Here is a 22,438-nt window from a genome sequence, read left to right on the forward strand (position 1 = left end):
GACACATGAAACGTGTTTTTAATTCCAGAACTTCTCTTTGTTGAAGTGAGCGGCGACAACATCACTTTCAGAGCCGACTCGATTCCATGTTCGTTTTCAGGAATGGAACTTGTATTTGTTTTGATGTGGACGCTGCCAGGAATGTCTTCAAAGTGCCATTAGGGACGAGATCCCGGCTTTGCATACTTTGGAAAGGAAAATAAGAAAGATCCACTCTAAACCAAAGGCTTAGTTTGGGGCCTACTTCAAATGCGGAAAAAAGAATAATTTATTTGGAAAATTTGTGTAAACGTTTCAAATATGAATCTCGTTGGTCTACTTATTAGTTAAGTACTGAAACTGAGCAAAGGAAACCATGCAGCATTTCACTAAGAAATATACATCAGCTCGGCTGGTGTGGCTCAGTGGTTGAGCATCTACCTATGAACCAGGAGGTTAAGGTTCGATTCCCGGTCAGGGCACATGCCCGAGTTGCAGGCTCAATCCCCAGTGTGGGGCATGCAGGAGGCAGCCGATCCATGATTCTCTCTCATCATTGCTGTTTCTCTCTCTCTCTCCCTCTCTCTTCCTCTCTGAAATCAATAAAAATGTTTTTAAAAAAGAAATATACATTAGAAACAATCATAAAAAAGTCTTTCCATGTACATGCTTATTATATTATGCAATATTATATAATACTAGTGGCCTGGTGCACGGATTTGTGCACATTGAAAGGAAATTAATTAGAAGGTGGCCGGTGGGGCGGGACTGGGCCAGACCAGCCAGACATGCCCCGCAGCCAACCTGCTGAGGTCTGTCCCTGGCCTGCCGCACCTGGGGCAGCGCCACGGCTCGAAGGGCATCTGTGGTCACCACAGCTTGGCAGTAAACCAGATTCAGGGCGGACAGTGCCCCAGCAACAACATAACCCACGGCCAAAGGTGGAATCGCACGGCCCTGCGAGGAATCGGGCTCCCTCCTCTCTGGTTCCAGGGTGTGTCACCTGAGAACTGCCACTGCCAAGTCACCACAGCTCGGCAGCTCCTGCGTTAAGCGTCTGCCCCCTGGTGGTCAGTGAGCATCATACCTACTGGCCAGTCAGCTGGTTGCTTAGCCTTTTATATATATAGATGTTTTAAAAATAAAAAACATATATTTTGAACTAATGTAAACGTAACAGGCAGAGCTTCATAACCTCAATTCATGAAGTTTAAATTTGGGATGTAAACTTATTGCATCTAATTTAGTTCCGATAGAGGTAACTGAAATTGAAAGAAGAAATTGTTATAATTTTTGGTATATTCGCTCTTGGGTCCAAATATTTAGTTGTTTTTACTCTAAACGAAGAGTTAAATTTAAAAAACGTTAAAGTCTTCTGAGTATTTTAATTAGGGTGGTATTCTTTGACTTCTCCCCTCTCCTGTTTCTACTACAATACTAACTAGGTCAACAGGGGATGCGTGGCAGCCTTTGGGGCTATGGACTCACTGTGCGGTCATGGTTTCTTTAAAAAAACTTTTGTGACCAAACCAAATCAAAACGATGATCCTCCAGGGTCTGTGGCCTGCCTGAAATCTGAACAGGAAATGTGGACTGGACTGGCGAGGCCGGTAACGTGACCAGCTGTCACAGAGGCAGCACTGAGTCCGCCAAATGAAACCAGGAAGTACAGTCAAGAAAGGGAAGGCATTTACAAGAGTAGGAAGAGCCTACACGTGGGAGGAAGGAAGTACAAGGACAAACTAAGATGCAAAGAGAACCTAGCCCATTCTGTCATTGTCCCCAGGAAATCAAACTCCTTCACCCTAGGAATTCGAATTTCTGGTTAAGCAGAAATTCCATGAATTTGCTGCTGGACATCAGAGAGCTCATGGGTTTTCTTCATTGCCTGCATTTTCCAGATAATTCCTTTCTAAAAGGTGTGTGGTGGTTTGCCATAGGGAGACGTTGAAAGAAATGTTATAAAAGGTCACTTCCATTGCACCCTTAGTGATTTGATTCATCTTTCTTTTTTATTTTTTTAAATGTTTTTTTATTGATTTTGTACAGAGAGGAAGAGAGGGGATAGAGAGTTAGAAACGTTGATCAACTGCCTCCTGCACACCCCCCACTGGGGATGTGCTCGCAACCAAGGTACATGCCCTTGACCGGAATCGAACCTGGGACCCTTGAGTCCGCAGGCCGACGCTCTATCCACTGAGCCAAACCAGCTAGGGCTCCGTCAACATTCTTGAACTGATGGTTTCCCATCCAATCCATCTGCGAAGAAAGCCAGGGCCTCCTCTGTGAGGAGCAAGAATCAGGAGGGATGACTCCTTCACCTCTGGGAGAAAATCATTTTATTTTTAACCCCGTCTGATCATTCGTTCAGCCATCGAGTCCAGCAGGACAGCAAATGGACGAGATCCTGGCCATGTTTCTCCTTTGTTGACATGGAGACACGTTGCCAACTCCTGGGGAAGCCGTGGTGCCCTGCAAGGTAATTCGAGTTGCCAGTGTGTGTGTCTCATTCCGTAGCAGGCAAAGGAGACTTAGGAAAGTCTCTCCACCTCTTCTCTGTCAAGTAGTACGAACAAGAATGAGAGCGGGGAGCTTTCATTACCATTCCAGGGCTGTCTCCCTTTACAGACAGCTAAAATGAGGGGAGCACGGCACGCACATAAACTCGATTCCCTCATTAGCTCCTGCTCGACATTCTGCTACAAAGGACGTGCAGTGCAAAGGATTTGTCTGCATACACCAGCACACAGACAGGTCTCCTTTTCAATGTTAAAAATTGCTGCCGGGTTTTCTTGCCTCCTAATAAATCTATTGAAATATTCCAGCTATAATTAAATCTCGGGAAGACAACAAGAGAAAGGGAGGAATAAGCTCATTTCTCATTAGTTCAGGGTCAATTACAACTTGGATCTGAAGGTGCCAAAATCCTCAGGGGGCCCTGAGAACGTAACCAGACTCCCTCCTGGAAGAGCCAGCTCTGAGTGGCGATGCTGACGTAGGTGCCTGGTCCTGGCAGTCAGAATGTCTGGGGAACCAGAGAATTGATGGCGAACTCATCACTGGCACTTGGCTTCAGTATTTCCTCGGTGCTCAAACCAAATCGATCGTTGAAATTCTTCCATTTGAATTCTGAGAAGTGATTGGCAGTGCCGTTTGAGGCTCCCCCCCCCTCCCCCCCCCAAAAAAAGATTATCTCAGGGCAGGAAGGACTGTGGACTTGCCGGATAAGAAGTTGACCTGATTCTTTCTCTATAGGTTAGTTTGAATCTGACATTGTAGCCTTGGGAGGACTCTTAGAAATCGGCTGATTCAAACAGCGCTCGTTTTACAGATAATGAAACTTGCTCGAGTTCGCCCAACCAGTCTTTTAAAACAGAACCCAGACACTCACACCACTTTCTCCAGTGTTCTTCCTACTACTTACTTCTGCCTACGGCTTGGGAATGCTCTTTACTAAGCTGAATAGGGTAAGAATATCGCGGAATTTTTTTCACACAAAGTAGAAGACATATTTGCATAAATTTTAGGTAAAAGGAGTCTGAATATTTCTGTCTTCAACATGCTGGTTCTATATCAAAATCACCCTTATTAATTCTAAAAGGTTCCAAAAGTTGACATAGGATATGGTTCATATTGGTAATATGTCGGTGTTTAACCTGGAGATGACAATTCTCTCCTGCCTGAATCACAGGTACTTCTTTCTTTCAATCTGGATGTCTCTCTAGCTTTCTTTTAATTAGTCTTAACATGGCATATCATTTTTCATCTGTTTACTTTTAACCTATTTATGTCTTTACGAGAGGCCCAGTGCACGAAATTCATGCACTGGGGGGGGGGGGAGGGGAGGTCCCTCAGCCCGGCCTGCACCTTCTCACAGTCTGGGACTCCTCGCTCCTTACCCACTTGGCTCACTGCTTCTTAGCATTGCAGCCGAGGCGGGAGAGGTTCCCACCACTGCTGCTGCACTCACCAGCCATGAACCTGGCTTCTGGCTGAGCGGTGCTCCCCCTGTGGGAGCGCCCTGACCACCAGGGGGCAGCTCCTGCATTGAGCGTCTGCCCCTGGTGGTCAGTGCGCGTCATAGCGACTGGTCGACCAGTTGTTCTGTAGTTCTGCCTTTCGGTCAATTTGCATATTAGGCTTTTATTATATAGGATATTTAAAGTTTCCTTATTGTGGACGGCACATAGCTGGGTTTTCATCCAGTCTGGCAATATATTTCTTTGAATGCATTGTTTAAATCATTTACATAAAATTCAGTTATTGATGTATTGATGGTTAGGTTAAGTCCATCATCCCACAATTTGTTTTGTATTTACCGTCTCTTCTGCGTTCCCCTTTCCTCCATTTCCTGCCTTCCTTGGGATTGAAAAAATTTTTTTAAAATATATTTTATTGATTTTTTACAGTGAAGAAGGGAGAGGGATAGAGAGTCAGAAACATCAATGAGAGAGATTGATCAGCTGCCTCCTGCATGCCCCCCAGTGGGGATGTGCCTGCAACCAAGATACATGCCCTTGACCGGAATCGAACCTGGGACCCTTCAGTCCGCAGGCCGATGCTCTATCCACTGAGCCAAACCGGTTTGGCTGAAAATTTTTTATTAATTCATTTGATCTCATTTGTTGGCTTAAGCCCTGGTTGGGGTGTGAGTGAGAAGCAACCAATAGATGTGTCTCTTTCATATCAATGTTTCTCTCTCTCTCTCTCTCTCTCTCTCTCTCTCTCTCTCTCTCTCACACACACACACACACACACACACACACACACGACGACCCTAGAGTCCCCCAAATGTCTACATAGTAAACGCTAACGGGAAAGCCCTCCATCCGATATAAATAACTTCCTCTGGAGATGTTGGAAATCCCAGGACATTCTCCGGTGTCTTGTCCCTTGGCGTCTTTCCCACAGAGAAATCGGAAACTAATGGCGGGATTACACCTACAGTGAAAGGCGAAACGCAACACCAGGGCGGCCCTGGGGGATCAGGGCTTGCTTTCTGACACCACCTGTCGGAGTAGGAACCCTGATCCCGGGCGCACACTGGCCAAGGGCCCATCATTTTTCAATTCCAGCCATTTCATTAGGTGGACAAGGTAAAGGGCAGTAGTAAAAGGGCATCTGATGCCACAGGGTGAGTGTGTTGAGCTGGGACCCTGTAGTTCACACACACAAATGGGGCCTTGGGGACCATCCGTTTATGCTTACTCAGCATCGTTCTGCATTTTTTTAAAAAAAATATATTTTAATTGATTTCAGAGAGGAAGGGAGAGGGAGGGAGAGATAGAAACATCCATGATGAGAGAGAATCATGGATCGGCTGCCTCCTGCACGCCCCACACTGGGTATCGAGCCCATCACCCGGGCCTGTGCCCTGACCGGGAATTGAACCGTGACCTCCTGGTTCATAGTCGATGCTCAACCACTGAGCCACACCAGCTGGGCCGGTAGCCATTCTCTTTCAGTGCAGAATTATTTTGTGTGAGTGACGAGAAAATCCTCTCCGTATTCAGCAAGCGTCTCAAAGAAATCTTTTAGGGAAAACTTTTTATCAGGGCTTCAAAAACGACTGAGTTGGAGAAATTTTTGTTCTATTATTATTCAAAGAGCTACTTCATGTGAAATGGTTATTTATGGAACCAAAGGCCTTATTCTTTTTGTAGCTGCATTCCCCATTTCCATTCCTGCCTGGGCCAGCGATGGTGACAAACGTAATGAAAATCAATTGGAAAATTGGAATTGTGCAAATTGTACTTGGCTCTGCTGTGTTCAGTTTCGCCACATACAATCTTTCAAATCTTTCAACTCCCTTGTGGTTGACCTTTCTCCCAAATAACAGTCCTTGCTTTCTGCATTCGATTAATCCACAGTGTTTACTGAAGACCCACAGTGAGCCTGTACCATAGTAAACAGTATGGTCTGTAAGGAAAATCAACGATGACAAATTATATCGTAATTATTGGTTCACAAGCCACACATGGAGCGTGTCTCCTTCTTCTTTGGTCTTACCTTGAAAGAGATGATTTCCATACTCCAAGAACTTCTTATTTAGGGAAATCAAATTACAACACATGAATCAATGAGCAAGCAATTGATGATCACCGACCTATAGAATGTTAAGTTCATGTGACCAAACCCTTTGTAAATAGTTGGCCAGGGATGGTATATATCACTAGGGTCAGGTCACCAGGAAATACATGATGGAAATGTTTGGATTTTAGCTGGATGTTTAATTTTCAAGCATCAGACATAACTTCAAGGAATGTATTATATAAAAGCCACATATGAATATTGGAATCTAACTGCAGAGAAAAATGGAGTTCATTAAGAAATCGTGGCTAAAGTCCATCTCTCAGTATTTGTGATAAGATTTTATTGACTTTACACTATCCTATATAATAAGAGGCTAATACCCAAATCAACCAAATGGGGGAACAACTGGTTGCTATGACGTGCACTGACCACCAGGGGGAAGACGCTCAATGCAGAAGCTGCCCCCTGGTGGTCAGTGTGCTCCCACAGGGGGAAGCACTGCTCAGCCAGAAGCTGGGCTCACAGCTGGGAAGCACAGCGGTGGTGACCAGAGCCTCTCCCTCCTCCGAACAATGGGAAGTGAGCCTAAGCTGGTAGTCAGACATCCCCTGAGGGGTCCAAGACTGTGAGAGGGCACAGGCCAGGCTGAGGGACCCTCCCCCCTGTGCCCCAGTGCACAAATATCGTGCACTGGGCCTCTAGTTGGGATATGTTCTAATAGAAAGTCAGAAATTGCAAGGAGGTATCACACATTTTTATCATACCTTCGAAAAACAAATCTGATAGGGAAAGAGGAACCAAGAGCTATTAAATTGAAAGTGTCTCCTGGCAATTAAAATCTACTCTGTGGGAATTATGAATTAACTGCAGTTTTTGCATCTGTTTTAAATCACGTTCTTCTCCAAAGATAGCAGGAGTGAGTAGCTAATGAATGAAATACTTCAAATATCTTCCCAGTACAAGTTTTTAAAACTCTCAAATCATCGCAGGGCCGTTGTACACTTACTTCTTGACCCATTGATAGATTGCCTCTGAATATATAGCATCGGCATCCAAAATATGAGTGATGTCAGCATTCAGAAGGTCTGGGGAATGTTCGTTGTATAAATAAACAGTGGCAAGCCTGAGCCCTCACACTGCATTAAACATGAAGTACTAATGGGCGAGAGTGTGTGAGCACGCGTCAGATTGCTAAATGGGAAGTTGTGCCTAATTAAATCCGGGGGCCTGTCGGATTGTGTCAACATCTATTTTTCATGTTGACTTTGGGAGATTTTTATACACGTGATGGGTTGGCAGATATGTAGTGGGCCCTCATGAGGACATCAAAGAAAAATCCTATTACTTAACTCCTGAGGAGTGGGGGCAATACCAATGGCATGTGTTATCTGCTTGAGATCTTTAAATATATATATATATATATATATATATTTTATTGATCTCAGAGAGGAAGGGAGAGGGAGAGAGAGAAACATCAATGATGAGAGAATCATGAATCGGCTGCCTCCTGCACGCCCCCTACTGGGAATCGAGCTGGCAACCCGGGCATGTGCCCTTGACTGGAATCGAACCCAAGACCCTTTGGTCCGCAGGCCGATGCTCTATCCACTGAGCCACACTGGCTAGGGCTATGTCAGATATTTTTTATGAAAGATGCACCTGGTCCCTAAACCCAGCCAGGGCCCACTGACCTTCACTGGACCGAACTCCCAGTTAGATCCATCAAGGGCAACAGGATGGAGACAAAAGGCAGCAGGACAGTAAATTCCAGCCGCATATCCTAGGAAGCCAGTCAGTCTTTGAACCTGGCGAGTGGGAGAGAAATGCAAGGGGACTAGACAGGGAAGCGGGGAGTGAGCTATCAGCAGGGACTTAGGACTCGGCTGGGGAGAAATGCTGCAGGAGAAGAGCCGCCAGGACTCCTGGCCAGGACCGAGGTTCCCAGGCCTTGCTTGTTGGCCACCGCAGGCGCCGTGCCAGCCCAGGAGGTGCCAGCCTTGCCCTTGGCCTTTGAACCCACTGCGGCAACCCCTTTGGGGTTCCTGTCCTTGGCCTTCAGGCCATACCCTCGGGAAATCCCCACATTCACGCCCATCTCAGGCTTTTAAGAGGGTGAAAAGGCAGCCTGCTGAGGTTCGAGCTGATGCCACCCTCTTATCCGAGGACAGCGTTCAGGAGCGGGTGTGGCCTGGATATTCTGTTTCTCTCGGGGTTCTTCAATGACCAGCATGAGCCGAAACCGGGTTGGCTCAGTGGATAGAGCGTCGGCCTGCGGACTGAAGGGTCCCAGGTTCGATTCCGGTCAAGGGCATGTACCTGGGTTGCAGGCACATCCCCAGTAGGAGATGTGCAGGAGGCAGCTGATCGATGTTTCTCTCTCATCGATGTTTCTAACTCTCTATCTCTCTCCCTTCCTCTCTGTAAAAAAAAAAAAAAAAAATCAATGACCAGCATGAGCCACGGGGAAGCCGGGATATTCCACACGGCATAGTCCAGTTTCTCTCCATCTGAAAAGACAAGCTGGGAAGATGCTCTGAAAACAGAGGCACCAAACAGGAGCATTCTCCTTCTTGCTGTTCACGTGGGAAATGAACTGGCCGTTGTCCTCCTTAGCGCCTGTCTTCTCCTAAGACAGCGGTTCTCAACCTTCTGGCCCTTTCAATACAGCTCCTCATGTTGTGACCCAACAACCATACAATTATTTTCGTTCCTACTTCATCACTGTCATGTGGCTACTGTGATGAATCGTCATGGAAATATCTGATATGCAGGATGGTCTGAGGCAACCCCTGTGAAAGGGTCGTTCCACCGCCAAAGGGGTCGCGACCCACAGGTTGAGAACCGCTGTCCTAAGACGTTTCTTCCTTCGTTAGGTTCCGGTGCTGTTCGGCGTGTTCTCTGCTGCCCATGGCAGCGATCTGCAGTCCCACTAACACACCGACTTCCGGACCCGCTTTCTGGGAAACAGCCCAGGCCAGGGCACATCTCCTGGCTGTGTGTGTGTGTGTGTGTGTGTGTTTTCTTGATTCTCCTCTTGTTTTTCTCTCCTCTGCACTTGGCATGAACGGAAGGCCTCGCCATGCCATGCCCTCCACCCCTCCCCGCTTCCCGCAAAGGGGCGCTTCGATGCCATAAGTCAGTCTAGACAAAGACAATTAACGTCATTAGTCGAAAGCTTGCAAACGCGCTGTGTAGGAGGCTCTGTCATCACAGACCCTCACCCGACTCCTGTGGTTTGGTGTGTGCACAGAGCAGAGAGGACTAGAAGAACACTGGGCTTCCATGAGAGACCTCGCTGCAGTGTAGTCAGGGGCATAGAGCAGGCGAGCTGGCAGCTCTGCCAAGCTCATGTCACAAGACACGAAATCCCAGCGCACAGCCGGGGGGACCCTGAGGAGCCGACTCACCGCAGCCTCCGTCCTCCCTGAGACACCCAAGACCAGCAATTAGAATGCAGACAGAGCAAATATTTACATTCTGAGAAAACAAAAGAGGAGGAATCAACAGCAGAAGGAATCAAAAGCCACAGGACCTCAGATGTGGGCCAGCAGAGCTTCTGTGTCAGTGCGAAGCCGGAAGACACAGTGCGCTTCCAGTATTGCAATTCGGAGATCTGGATTCCTGGGAAATTGACAATAACACCACCCCAGGAAAGCCCCCGCTTCATTCACGTTACACGGCGTTCAACGGGACCAGTCACTTGCCCTCTTCCTCCATCCGCCCTCAGAGCCTGCTCTGAGCTCCCAGCCATTTCTTCGCCGCGTGGAAACGAGTTTTGTGCTCCGGAGAGTCTGGCTATCTTATTTTGGGAAGGTCTTCCAAAGTCCTAGAAGTGCTCACGCATATTTTAAAACCAAATATCAATTCATAATCCACTTGGCTTCAGAGCCTGCGTTCTGGATGATCAGAGATTGAGGTAAAATCTAACAACAGAAAACAGGGTGGGCCTTACGAGGGTCGGGGGGGTGGGGGTCCAGAAAAGGAAAGGGGTATTTGGCAAGTCTCTCCTCCAAAGCAGTAGGTGGATCTATTTATCTTTTCCCCTAAGTTATTTATTAATTCACCAGAGGCCTGGTGCACGAAATTCATGCACTCGGGAGGGTGGGGGGGTCCCTCAGCCTGGCCTGCACCCTCTTGCAGTCTGGGAGTCCTTGGGGAGGATGACCAACAGATGGCTTAGCACTGCCATGGAGGCGGGAGAGGCTCCCACTACCACCGCTGCACTTGCCAGCTGTGAGCCCGACTTCTGGCTGAACAGCACTCCCCCTATGGGAGCGCACTGACCACCAGGGGGCAGCTCCTGCATTGAGCGTCTGCCCCCTGGTGGTCAGTGCATGCCATAGCAGCTGGTCATTCTGCCGTTTGGTCAATTTGCATATTAGCCTTTTATTAGATAGGATTTATTTATTTATGTATGTATGTTAGTCCTCACCCAAGGATATTTTTTCATTGATTTTTGAGAGAGTGGAAAGGAGAGAGAGAGAGAAAAAAAATCAATGTGAGAGACACATCAATTGTTTGCCTCCTGCACACGCCCCAACCAGAGCTGAGAATTGAGCTCGCAAATGAGGCACGTGCCCTTGGCCAGAATCGAACCCAGGACCCTTCAGTGCATGGGCCAATGCTCCAACCACTGAGAAACACCAGCCAGGGCCTAGGCAATTTTGGATGGTTCACCCAGGCCAGTTCAGAGGATGGATCTGGAGAAGAGGAAAAGATCCTGGTTGGTCAGGCACAGACACAGGAGATGTGTCACCAACAGGAAGACCCCACGCCAGCCTTGGTAACTGGACTGAGGCAGTTAGTTTTGATCAATTTGGCAGGAAGCAGGGCATTCTAAGAAATCCAGAGGGAGTGGGCCTGACCGGCATGACTCAGTGGTTGAGCATTGACCTATGAACCAGGAGGTCATGGTTTGATTCCTGGTCAGGGCCCATGCCCGGGTTGCAGGCTTCATCCCCAGTGTGGGGTGTGCAGGGGGCAGCCGATCAATGATTCTCTCTCATCACTGATGTTTCTATCTCTCTCTTCTTCTCCCTTCCTCTCTGAAATCTCTATATATTTTAAAGAAATCCAGAGGGAGGGGTGAGTGAGGATGGAATGACTGGGGTCTGGCCAGCGCGGAGAGGCAGCTCCGTGCACATGGCTTGGCGTTCACATGGCCAGTGATGCTGACTTTCCCGTCCAAGTGTCTCTAGTTCTGAAATTCTATAAGCATGAGATGGTGTCTCAGCCCCTTTTGATCTCCATCAACCCCGAATGGACGTCTGCCATGCGCTTGGCATCGGCACTTGGGAAAATGGCTTTGCTGCCAACGATCTGATACTGTTATTTCATTTCTCAAATGCAATATCTAAAAACTGTTCATTCGAGAGATGTTTCAAAGCATTTTTAGTCCACGTGCCAAGTTTCAGATTCATTTTTGGAGGGACGCATACGCATAGTATTTTACTCGATGTAGTGTTGTCTAAAAGGTACTATTGAGTACATGCTGTCCACCAAACTTCAACCTAAAAGGCCTTTACATGCCCTTAATACAAGTGTGGGGTGGGGAAGGGTGATTCCATGGTATTTTAAACGTTTTCCGGGTCAATAAGCCTAAAGAAGGCGCCTATTCTGAGTTTTACTTATACAGGTTGACACTGTTAGGGAATAATCCATCAAGGAACGACTAAGAAGAAGCATTCTTGGGAGAATAAAACTGAGAGTCAGACAGTCCTTAGCCACTGGAGGCAGGCTCCATCTGAACTCCTGAACGCTTTAGGTTAGTAATAAGAGTCACTACATTTCAGGTCAGTGTGGCCAGGAAATGTTATTTTCTAGACAATTCTGCGGCAACTTGTTCCTGTCTCTACTTATTGAATTTTGAATTCCATTGTCTCAAACACATGAAATCTGTTGAGGTTTCCTGTTCCTTTAGTTTAATAGAGTAGAGCTCACCCTGGCTGGTGTGGCTCGATGGGTTGAGCGTCAACCTAGGAACCAGGAGGTCATGGTTTGATTCCCGGTCAGGGCACGTGCCCGGGATGCGGGCTCCATCCCCAGTGGCTGGCATGGAAGAGGCAGCCGATCAATGGTTCTCTCTCATCACTGATGTTTCTCTCTCCCACTCCCTCTCCCTTCCTCTCTGAAATCAATAAAAAATATATTTAAAAAATAAATGGAGCAGAGCTCAGTCTTTTTTTGGGGGTGCTGCATCTGTCAATCATCTCAGGTCTCAATGCCTAAAGCCAAGTTCTGTAGAGAAACATTATGGAAGTTATTGCATAAATCATGGGATTCTACAGAACGGGCAGAATTGATGTCTTTCCATTTTGATAACCGAGTATACACTCTCACTTTTTGAAGAGGTTACTGAACTCTGTTATTCTCCTTCCCTACCATACTGGTTCCTCACCACCATTCTTCTTAAACTCTCATCCATACCCGTGTTCCCTCAGGCAGCTTCCGAGAACAGAGAAGCGACAAAGCATGAGTTCCCTCATCCTTAAAATTCATCTCCTCCCACAACTAACACTTCTTTTCTCCTTAGTTCCCAGCTCAGAAATAAGACATCTTGTTCAGTACTTTGTCCAACATTTTCTTTCTTTCCTCTATTTTCTCAGCCTCTTTTGCTCTCAATTTAAAATCTATTCAAATCTTTAAAAACATTTAAAATTTATTTTTAGAGAGAGATGAAGGAAGAGGGGGAGAGAGAGAGAAACATTGATGTGAAAGTGAACCATGGATCGGCTGCTGCCTCCTGCACGCCCCTGACTGGGGATCGAGCCCACAACCCTTGCATGTGCCCTGGCCAGGAATCGAACCAGCAACCTTTGGGTGCACAGGACGACACCCAACCAACTGAGCCACACATGCCAGGGCCACATAGCTTCCATTTTAAATGTACCACTTAAAAGAGGTAAAGGAAGGCAGGAGGCGATAAGGAGGCTGGCTGTAATTTCTAAGACCTGGGCTAGCTTCCTGGGGTTGGAGGGGAAATCTGCATTTGTTTCTTCTCCCACAGCATAACCAAAGCTGCTTCAACTAAGGTATCTAATTCGTTAGGAACTGATTGGTCATTTCAATCCCATCTCTCTAACGCACTGGTTCTCAACCTTCTGGCCCTTTCAATACAGTTCCTCATGTTGTGGCCCAACCATAACATTATTTCCGTTGCTACTTCATCACTGTCATATTGCTACTGTTATGATCGTCATGTAAATATCTGATATGCAGGATGGTCTTAGGCGACCTCTGTGGAAGGGTCGTTCGACCGCCAAAGGGGTCGCGACCCAAAGGTTGAGAACCGCTGCTCTAACGCCTGGCTGTGTACTCCGTTTGGCACTCAGATCCTTGGCCCTTCTGCTTCTCTTGGATCCTGGGTGACCCTCCTCTCCAACGTCCCTGTATCCTTTGAGGAAATTTTATTTGCTGCTCACCCAAATGTCAGTTTTCTCGAGGGTTCCAGGCTTGCCTCTTTTGAACCCCGCATGACCCCCCGGGGGATCTTGTCCTCACGCACGCACGGAGCTACAGATGGCTTCCAGATCTAGCCCCGCCGGAACTTCCTCTTCAGCTCCAAACCCGCGCTTTCAGCATGTCCTCTCCCTTATCCTGGGAAAATTACCATCGTCCTGAGTAGATTGAGAATATTGAGTTGCTCAGGCACGAGCATCAACTTCTGCCCCCTCTTCATACCAATGTACCAACTTATTTTCCCACCCTTAACCACTTTCTCTAGGTCAAAGTCAAATTCACCATGGACCAGTCCCGGTCAGCACACCCACCTGCGTGCACTTGGCTCTCTGCCCCCTCCTTCCCACTGTAATACAGACCTTGCCCCAGGATTCATTCTGTTCTCTTACTTACATGATTTCAGCCTCATGCCTTCTACTAGCTTCACCACTCGGCTTAAAAAATATGCATGCACATATATCCCCTTCAGATAAATGAATGGATAAGTAATGTTACTCCCATGAGGGCTGCCTTCCTTTTAACTTCCCTACTCAAGGTGTGATTATTTTTGCTTTCCCTTCTTTGAAAAAAATTATTTTTTTAATTGATTTTAGAGAAGAAGGTAGAGGGAGAGAGAGATAGAAACACCAATGACGAGAGAAGAATCACGGATCGGCTGCCTCCTGCACGCCCCACACTGGGGATCGAGCCCGCAACCCGGGCCTGTGCCCTGACCGGGAATCGAACCCTGACCTCCTGGTTCCTAGGTCGACGCTCAACCACTGGGCCACGCTGGCCAGGCATCAAATTTTTAATTATATTCCTAATTAGTTTGAGGCACTCCAGTAGGGTAAGGCAAAGAAAGAAACTCTCTATAGATAGACATGGACATAGCTGAGAGAACGCGAAAGAAAAATGTCTGTTTGTATCAGGAAAGGGGAAAAAATGCTGTAGGGCTGAGAAGATTTCTTCTTCTTACTGGAATCCAACAGGGAGCTTCTAAATGAGCCTTCCTTGGTTAAGGGAGTTTCCTTATTGCATGAATTTCTTGGTAATAAGTTCAATTATCCCAATTATTTGTCGCCAAATCCCAATGAAGACTTAATAGAATGAAATAAAGGCCTTAGTCACACAGGCTCCTAGATGTCTGTCATTGTTTCAAAGGACTGTCTGGGTTTGCCCTGGCATTTCTGTAAAAGAGCAGAAGTTAGCCCTAGAAAGCATTGCGTTGACTCTTTCCGTTCATTTGTTCATTGCTGTTCACAGTGTTTGATTGCTAGACAGAGTGAACGATTCTCCCAAACTGTGAGGCCCCATTTTTGTTGGTTCCGTTCAAGGAAACACAGGACAGAAAGAACAGCATTCGACTTGGAGTCTTTCATTTTTTAAATATATTTTTATGGATTTCGGAGAGGAAGGGAGAGGGAGAGAGAGAGAGAAACATCAATGATGAGAGAGAGAGAAAATCATGGACCGGCTGCCTCCTGCATGCCCCACACTGGGGATGGAGCCTGCAACCCGGGCCTGTGCCCTGATCGGGAATCGAACCGTGACCTCCTGGTTCATAGGTTGAAGCTCAACCACTGAGCCACACCGGCTGGGCTTGGGGTCCTTTCTACATGACCACGGGAGAAGGAATCTCTAGGCTTTTTGGTGGTAGCGTCTTCCCGTAGAGCGCCCATGGCAATGTCTTCTGTGATTTCATCTGGTAGTGTTCCCCGCCAGGGCTATTAGCGATGATAGTCCTTATTTAAAACTGTGTGTAACACCCCCTAGAATTGTATGTTCCTTTTATGCACTACAGTTTGAAGATACATTCCTCCCCCCACTCCCCCGGAAGCCACATGTGATCCTTCTGATCCTCACACTCAGAAAGGAGCTGTATATCTTACAAAGGAATGTCGACCGCTAGGTGTACAGGAAGTATCTGGAGAATAGCTTGCTCTTCTGTCTGAACCAAATATTACCAGAGAATTCGGGGCAAGAAAGAGTCTTAGAAATCATCTTGTCGGAACGGTCCCAATGCAGGCCTCTTGGTTGTATACCAGTCCAGCCAGATACTTCTCCAAAGTTTCCATCACCCAGAAGTCAGGACATCCTGCACCCTATAACTCTCTTTTAGAGCCACACACATCACATCAGTCACATAGAAGCCCTTCAGTGAAAAAGGCTGTATAGCATGTTAACCCTGCTCACTGCAATTCATTTGGTCATAGAACTCGGTTATTCCGTGGAATTGTGTTCAGATATTTATGTTTTATTTTATTTTTAGTTGATTTCAGAGTGAAAGGGAGAGGAGAGAGAGAGAGAGAGAGAGAGAGAGAGAGAGAGAAACATCAATGAGAGTGCATCATTGATCGGCTGCCTCCTGCACGCCCCCGACTGGGAATCAATCCCGCAACCCAGGTATGTGACCTGACCAGGAATTGCACCATAACCTCCTGGTTCATAGGTCGATGCTCAACCACTGAGCCATGCCGGCCGGGCCAGATATTTCTGTTTTAGAAAACATTGAGCTGCTCCCTTTTTTGAGAAACGTGGGGCCCAATGAGGACGCCAAATGGTCAATTAGTATCTAAACCTAGAACCTTGGCATTGAAACATGAACCAGTCTTTAGGGTTCCCTGGGCCCCAAGAATACTGCGTCAAAGTCCTTGAGTAGTGAATGTAAGGGGTGACTCTGTGTTTGCTTTTAAATTGTTCTTGTCAACCTGGATGTGTCTCTCTCTCTCACATCGATGTTTCTCTCCGTCTTTCCCTCTCTCTAAAAATCCATGGGAAAATATTCTCAGATGAGGATTAAAACAACAACAACAAAAAAGATGTTAGCACTGTCCCAGGCACATAACATTGAAAATTTGCTATTATTAGTGCTATATTAGTATCTAAATTTTCTGTGTGTCTGCAAACTATTTTGGGGATCTTTCTACATTAATTTTTTTTCTGCCTGTAGTTTCATATTCTTCTGGTGCTAAGAAACCAGAAAGCATCAGTGGGTGATTTTGGTAATCTTACACGTGGCCTGGTGGAATAAGCGAAGACTGAGAATTCAGACACCTTTGGACTTGACTTTTTTGTCTCCTCCTCTTAGTGGCTGTGTAACCTTGGACAAGTGATGAAAGCTGAGTTTGCCCACCTGTGGGGCAGGGAGAACAGTATGACATGAGTGTGGTCAGGATGAGAGACTCAAGCTATGCAACGGGCATTTAAATAAACGACCATTTGTCCACCTCCATTTCTCCCTCTCGTCCTCACTGTCTACCTCCCTCCCTTTCCTCTCTCCTTCTAACCAGACCTCATAACCTCATAAACCCACCAACACACACATGCAAAACACTGTGTACTATGAACAGGGGAAATGGCAGTGCAAAACATTTTTATTCCCCCCCCCCGCCCCTCCCCCCTTGCTCTCTGTGGTTGTCCTAAACAAGGATATTTTCTGTAAAATCTGAGTAGACCCTAAGAAGTTGGTCCAAAAGCAGAGACAGTAAATCAGGACTAATCTCCTTTAATGATATAAAATTGCCCTAATTGTCTGTATGCGGCATTATTTTAAAGGCTCTCAGTGAGCCTTATACATGGCTTCGAGTTACAAATACAGTGATATATGGAGATAAGCAACTGTGCATCTTGGTGAACCAACAGAGATGAAATTTCCCATTCTTTAATAAAAATTAATGGCAGTTCCTATCTGGGCTACTGAGAGGAGCAGAAGAAAATGCCGACAGCCCTAGCTGGTGTTGCTCAGTGGATAGAGCAGGGGTGGGCAAACTTTGTGACTCGAGGGCCACAATGGGTTCTTAAACTGGACCGGAGGCCGGAACAAAAGCATGGATGGAGTGTTTGTGTGAACTAATATAAATTCAAAGTAAACATCATTACATAAAAGGGTATGGTCTTTTTTTTCAATAGTTTTATTCATTTCGAACGGGCCGGATCCGGCCCGCGGGCCGTAGTTTGCCCACGGCTGGGATAGAGCGTTGGCCTGCGGACTGAAGGGTCCTGGGTTCAATTCTGGTCAAGGGCACATGCCCGGGTTGTGGGCTCCATCCCCAGTGTGGGGCGTGCAGGAGGCAGCCTATCAATGATTCTCATCATGGATGTTCCTATCTCTCACTCCCTCTCCCTTCTCTGAAATCAATATATATATATTAAAGAAAATGCTGACAGACTTAGAACAAGATGAATCAACATGACTTGGACACAGATGCGTAACTTGGAAGATGTCCTCTCCCCGCAAAGTGGACTTAATTCCCCTTTTCTGTTTCCCTTCCTTGACTTCCCAACCGCGCCCCCATCCCGCTAGCCCGGGCTTTGGGGATTGCTATTCGTGAGTACTGCTTAGCTAGTGGAACATTGGCGAAGAGGGTTAAAAGGTAACAAGATAACTGACCCATCGTGGGGGCTCAGGTTTCTCTCCAGCCCGCGTGCTTAGGCCACCTCTTCGGATGCCCAGAGGAGCAGTGCAGAAGCGCAATTTTTAACCTGGCAGCGCCCACACCCCCCTTTTCACCGCGTGTCCGTATGGAGAGATTTTCCCTGGTGCTCAGATTTTTTGGGGAAGCATTGGGAGAACAGTGCTTCCGTGTAGGCACAGCGATTTGGAATGGCCTCAAAGACAGATAGGGGTCAGAGAGTGCCTGGTGGATCTGTAATAGAATATTTCAATCAGAGCACTTCTTGGGAGGGAGCCAAGTTGGGGAAGAAGGCCCGGGTAACCTGAGCCAGGCCCTGGCATTGATGGGAGCTGGAGCAGCTGCGCCAGGGCCCTGAGCGTGGCCTGCCCGGGGGGCCCAGCGGGCCAGGGAGGACACGGGCTTAAATGCCACCTGGATTAGTGATGAGGGCAGAGGGCAGATTGAGTGGCTTTGATTTCTGCAGAAACCAGCAGGTTACACTCATGCACTGGTGGTAAGGAGGGCGTTAAAGAGAGTCACCCCAAACCACCTATCCTACGTAGTCACTGTGATGACGCTATTGAAAACCACGACTCCGGCTGCCTCGAGATGATCTGCCCTGCACCTGGGCCCTGGAGTCGTTGTTAGAAGGAGCGGTGGCCACAATCAAGTCCTCCCGGGGGTGTCTCACCCTCATCCTCGGACCTCACATGTATGCTTACCTAATGGTGATTAAGGATCTGAGATTACCCTGGATAATTCAGTGGGCCCAATATAAATACAAGAGTCCTTTAAAAAAAATCTATATATCTATGTATCTCTCTCTCTCTCTCTCTCTCTCTCTCTCTCTCTATCTCTCTCTCTCTCTCTCTCTCTCTCTCTCTCTCTCTCTCTATATATATATATATATATATATACATATATATATATATATATATATATGTATATATATATATATATATAGTTTTATTGATTTCAGAGAGGAAAGGAAAGGGAGAGAGAAACATCAATGATTGATGAGAGACAATCATCGATCAGCTGCCTCCTGCATGCCCCCTACTGGGGACCGAGCCCGAAACCTGGGCATGTGCCCTGACTGGGAATCAAACCATGACCTCCTGGTTTATAGGTTGACACTCAACCATTGAGCCATGCTGGCTAGGCAGATACAGGAGTTCTTAAAGGAGAACCTTTCCTAGCTGGGGTCAGAGGGAGAGGTGAGGACAAAAATGTCAGAGAGGTGCAACATTGCTGGCTTTTAAGATGGCAAGGTGGAGAAAAGGGGCCCCTCGCCCATGACCATGAGTAGCCTGTAGAAGCCAGAAAGAGCAAGGAAATGGACTCTCCTGAGAGCACATTCCTGGGGACACCTCGGTTTCAGCCCAGGGAGGCCCATGTGAGACTTTAGAGAACTGTAAGATAATGAGTCTGTAAGATAACGCATCTGTGTTGATGGAAGCCACGACATTGGTGGTGATTTGCTATAACAGCAATGGAAAATGAGTACAGGAGGATTCCAGGCTTCAGCCAGAACCCTCAGCCTAGCCCTTCGTTCTAGAAAAGTCCCTCCTGGTCCCAGGCTGAGAGCCTTAAGAACCACACTGGGGACTTGCTGCTCCTCTCTCCAAGAAGGGCTCCAGAGAGAAGGCAAGGAGCCATAGTTCTACCAGCAACACCACACCCACCTCAGCAGGAGGGTCAGCTAAGCAATCTGAAGGTAGGAAGTCGTGACATTTCTGGCATGGACTTGATGCTGATGTGGGAAATTATGTGGCTTGTACAGAATCCAACATTACAGGGAGAAGGGTGAGTAGGAAAAGGAGGACCAGTTAGAGCCCCCGCCAGCTAGCTTCTTCACATCTAATGTAACTGAGATTCCTGAGAAATGGAGAAAGAGAAGACTCTCAGAAGCCATGGGAATTCCCAAGGTCACACTATCTCTCTCAGGAGCTGGAACACCAGGGGAGACCCAGGCCTGCCTGACCCCCAACCCATGGGCTCTCCACACCTCTGAGCTGCTCCTGACATAGTGTTCACCCCCACTGCTTCAACACCATTATCATAAGGTCACTTTGGGCTTGTGCTCGAGGGGCTGTGGCCCTGCTGATATGTCTATTTTGATCTTGGAACTAGTTCAGAAAATCACGGTAGGAAAAAAAGAGTGCAAAGAAAGGTCATCAAAAAGTAAACATAGTTCAACCTAGCATGGTTTTTTTGTTTTGTGTCATACTTGGGAAGGCCTTCTCCAAACCTAGATTATTAAAAAAGAATTCCTCTGTGACTTTTCCTGATACTTTACCCTTTTAGTTAAATCTTGGATCCAGATGGATTTTCAGTTGTTTTAGCACCATTTATTGTTAGCCCATTATTCCTCACTTATTCAAAATGCCACCATAATTCTCCCTAACTATCCTATATGCACCTGAGTCTTCTTTCCAAACCTCCTATATTGTCCCAGAAACAAATCAAAAGACAATGAACTGGATAAAAAAAAGTAATTGCACCTGGCCAGCTCAGTGGTTGACTGTCAACCTATGGACTAAAAGGTCACAGTTCAATTCCCAGTCAGGGCACATGCCCAGGTTGTGGGCTCGATCCCCAGTGTGAGGCATGCAGGAGGCAGCTGATCAATGATTCTCTCTCATCATTGATGTTTCTCTCCCTCTCCCTCTTCCTTCCTCTCTGAAATCAATAAACATATATTTTAAACAATCTATAATAATAAAATCATAATATGCAAATCAACCAAATGACCAAATAGCAGAACTACTGCCCGGATGACCTTCTGGATGAAGCCAGGGCTGTGAGGGCAGCCGGGGCAGCCGGGGCTGCGAAGGCCTACTCTTGCACGAATTTCGTGCATCAGGCCTCTAGTAAGTAACTAAAAAATAAATAGCACTTTCTTTAAAGAAGAGTCATTGCTTCATCTTCAAAACATGTCTTTCGGGAGTTCGAGGAGACATCTTGGATGTTTACCTGTTCCTTCCGTTTCTTTCCTGGTGGCCCCTGGACCCTTTGAAAAGCTCAAGGACATAGATATTGACTGTTTTAGTGTACGTGGAGTGTTCCCTCCGGGAAAGGAATGCCAAACAATGGAGTAAAAGAGAAGAATGAAGTCGCAATGTGTACCGTATGTGACTAAACAGGCTTTGGTCTTAGCCAACACCAGCGAAAACTGCCCCCTACATTACTAGGAGTTACAAAGAATGGGAGCCAGTGTTTTCTCAGGTGCAAGGACAAACACGGCCGTGAAAGGTGACTGATAGCACAGAGGTGCCTTTTGATTAGGACTTCTGACAGCGGTGACTTTAGAAGTCGAAGGACCTCTAGAGATTTCTCTGGAATCATTTCTTAAGTCTACCGTAACTTTTCGCCATTCGCGACTCCTGTTCCATGTCGCCACTAGATGTTGACAGAAAGGTAATATGACGGTATCGACCACTAAACCTCTACCTACCTTCTTGATTACCACAGTTCCAAAGAGACTTCACCAAGGTAAAGCACTCAACAGAGCATGGGATGAAGCCAAGTTCATTGTGATCAAGGCAAGGCTCTGGCCAGTCTTATTCCTGGCTTTCCCTGCAGAGGCGTTCAAGAGTCTATGTGTGCTGTACTTTCTCTTTTATTTTTATATTTTTTACCTTTATTGGTTTTTAGAGAGAGAGAGAGGAAATGTGTGGGATAGAGAGAGAGAGAGAGAGAGAAACATCATCAATCAGCTGCCTCCTGCCCGCCCCCTACTGGGGATCGAGCCAACAGACTGGATTTTCATCATCACACATATTCATTGATGATGCAGTTGCTGATAATCGCAGATTTGACCTGGGAATACTTTTTCCCTTCTAAAGGATCGCTATGAAGATTCAGGGCTGGAGAGAACCCAATGGCCTTGACCCCAAACCGAACTTCTCAGAAGTCCATGGAGCATCCTGGGGGCAGGAGAGGGGCAGGCTGCATGGGAGGTCTACCAGAAAGGCTCAGATCTTTCTTCTTAAAAGAAAGGTCCATGATTCCAGTGCCTGAGATCTAGAAATCTTTGGGAGCCAGCAGAGTCATCACCTAGTAATTTAGCATCAACTTTGTGGTTTGGTGGTGGTTCTTTTCATGTTGGAGGGGAAGGAATTGTTCAAACAATATCGTCGGTTTGAAACGCATCCAGAACCAATGCAAACACCAAGTGGGCCGCCTGGAAACCACACATTGTTTCCTTGAGACAAAAGATAATGATGCCCTAATGAGTGTTCCCCTTTATGGCCCTCCCTGGAACACAGCCTCGGGAAGAAAACCCACAGAACAAAACGGTTCTTCCCAACATTTACAACATTTTGCAATGACCCCTATCCTTTTCTCTTTAAGTGCTTGTACTAGTGCTGTTAAGTATTTGTGTTGTTTAGCTCCTAAATTCCGACCTCCTATAATCTCAGAAGTGCCCTCCCAGAGAGAGAAAGGAAATGAGTAAATGAGGAAAAATAATAGAATCCTTGCTGATATAGAATACCTCCAAGAAACTTAAAGCGCTTCTGAGATCTTATCAAATTCTAATGCAGTGGTTCTCAGCCTTCCTAATACCTCGACCCTTTAATACAGTTCCT

The 22,438-nt window shown here is 46.7% G+C and overlaps 1 protein-coding gene across 2 annotated transcripts in view; it reads left to right on the forward strand.

Annotated features, from left to right (window-relative positions):
* GREM2 (gremlin 2, DAN family BMP antagonist) overlaps nucleotides 1-22,438 on the forward strand; it is a 46,974-nt gene that overhangs the window by 15,392 nt on the left and 9,144 nt on the right. Inside the window, exon 1 of one of the 2 annotated variants that reach the window (XM_059677301.1) lies at nucleotides 11,648-11,776. The exons of the other annotated variant lie outside the window; for it this stretch is intronic. The gene's annotated coding sequence lies outside the window, so the exon portion shown is untranslated. Of the gene's footprint in view, nucleotides 1-11,647; nucleotides 11,777-22,438 lie in introns of those variants that run through there. 2 annotated transcript variants of the gene reach the window in all.

This window comes from Myotis daubentonii, chromosome 20, assembly GCF_963259705.1.
Source record: "Myotis daubentonii chromosome 20, mMyoDau2.1, whole genome shotgun sequence".
Taxonomy (NCBI): domain Eukaryota; kingdom Metazoa; phylum Chordata; class Mammalia; order Chiroptera; family Vespertilionidae; genus Myotis; species Myotis daubentonii.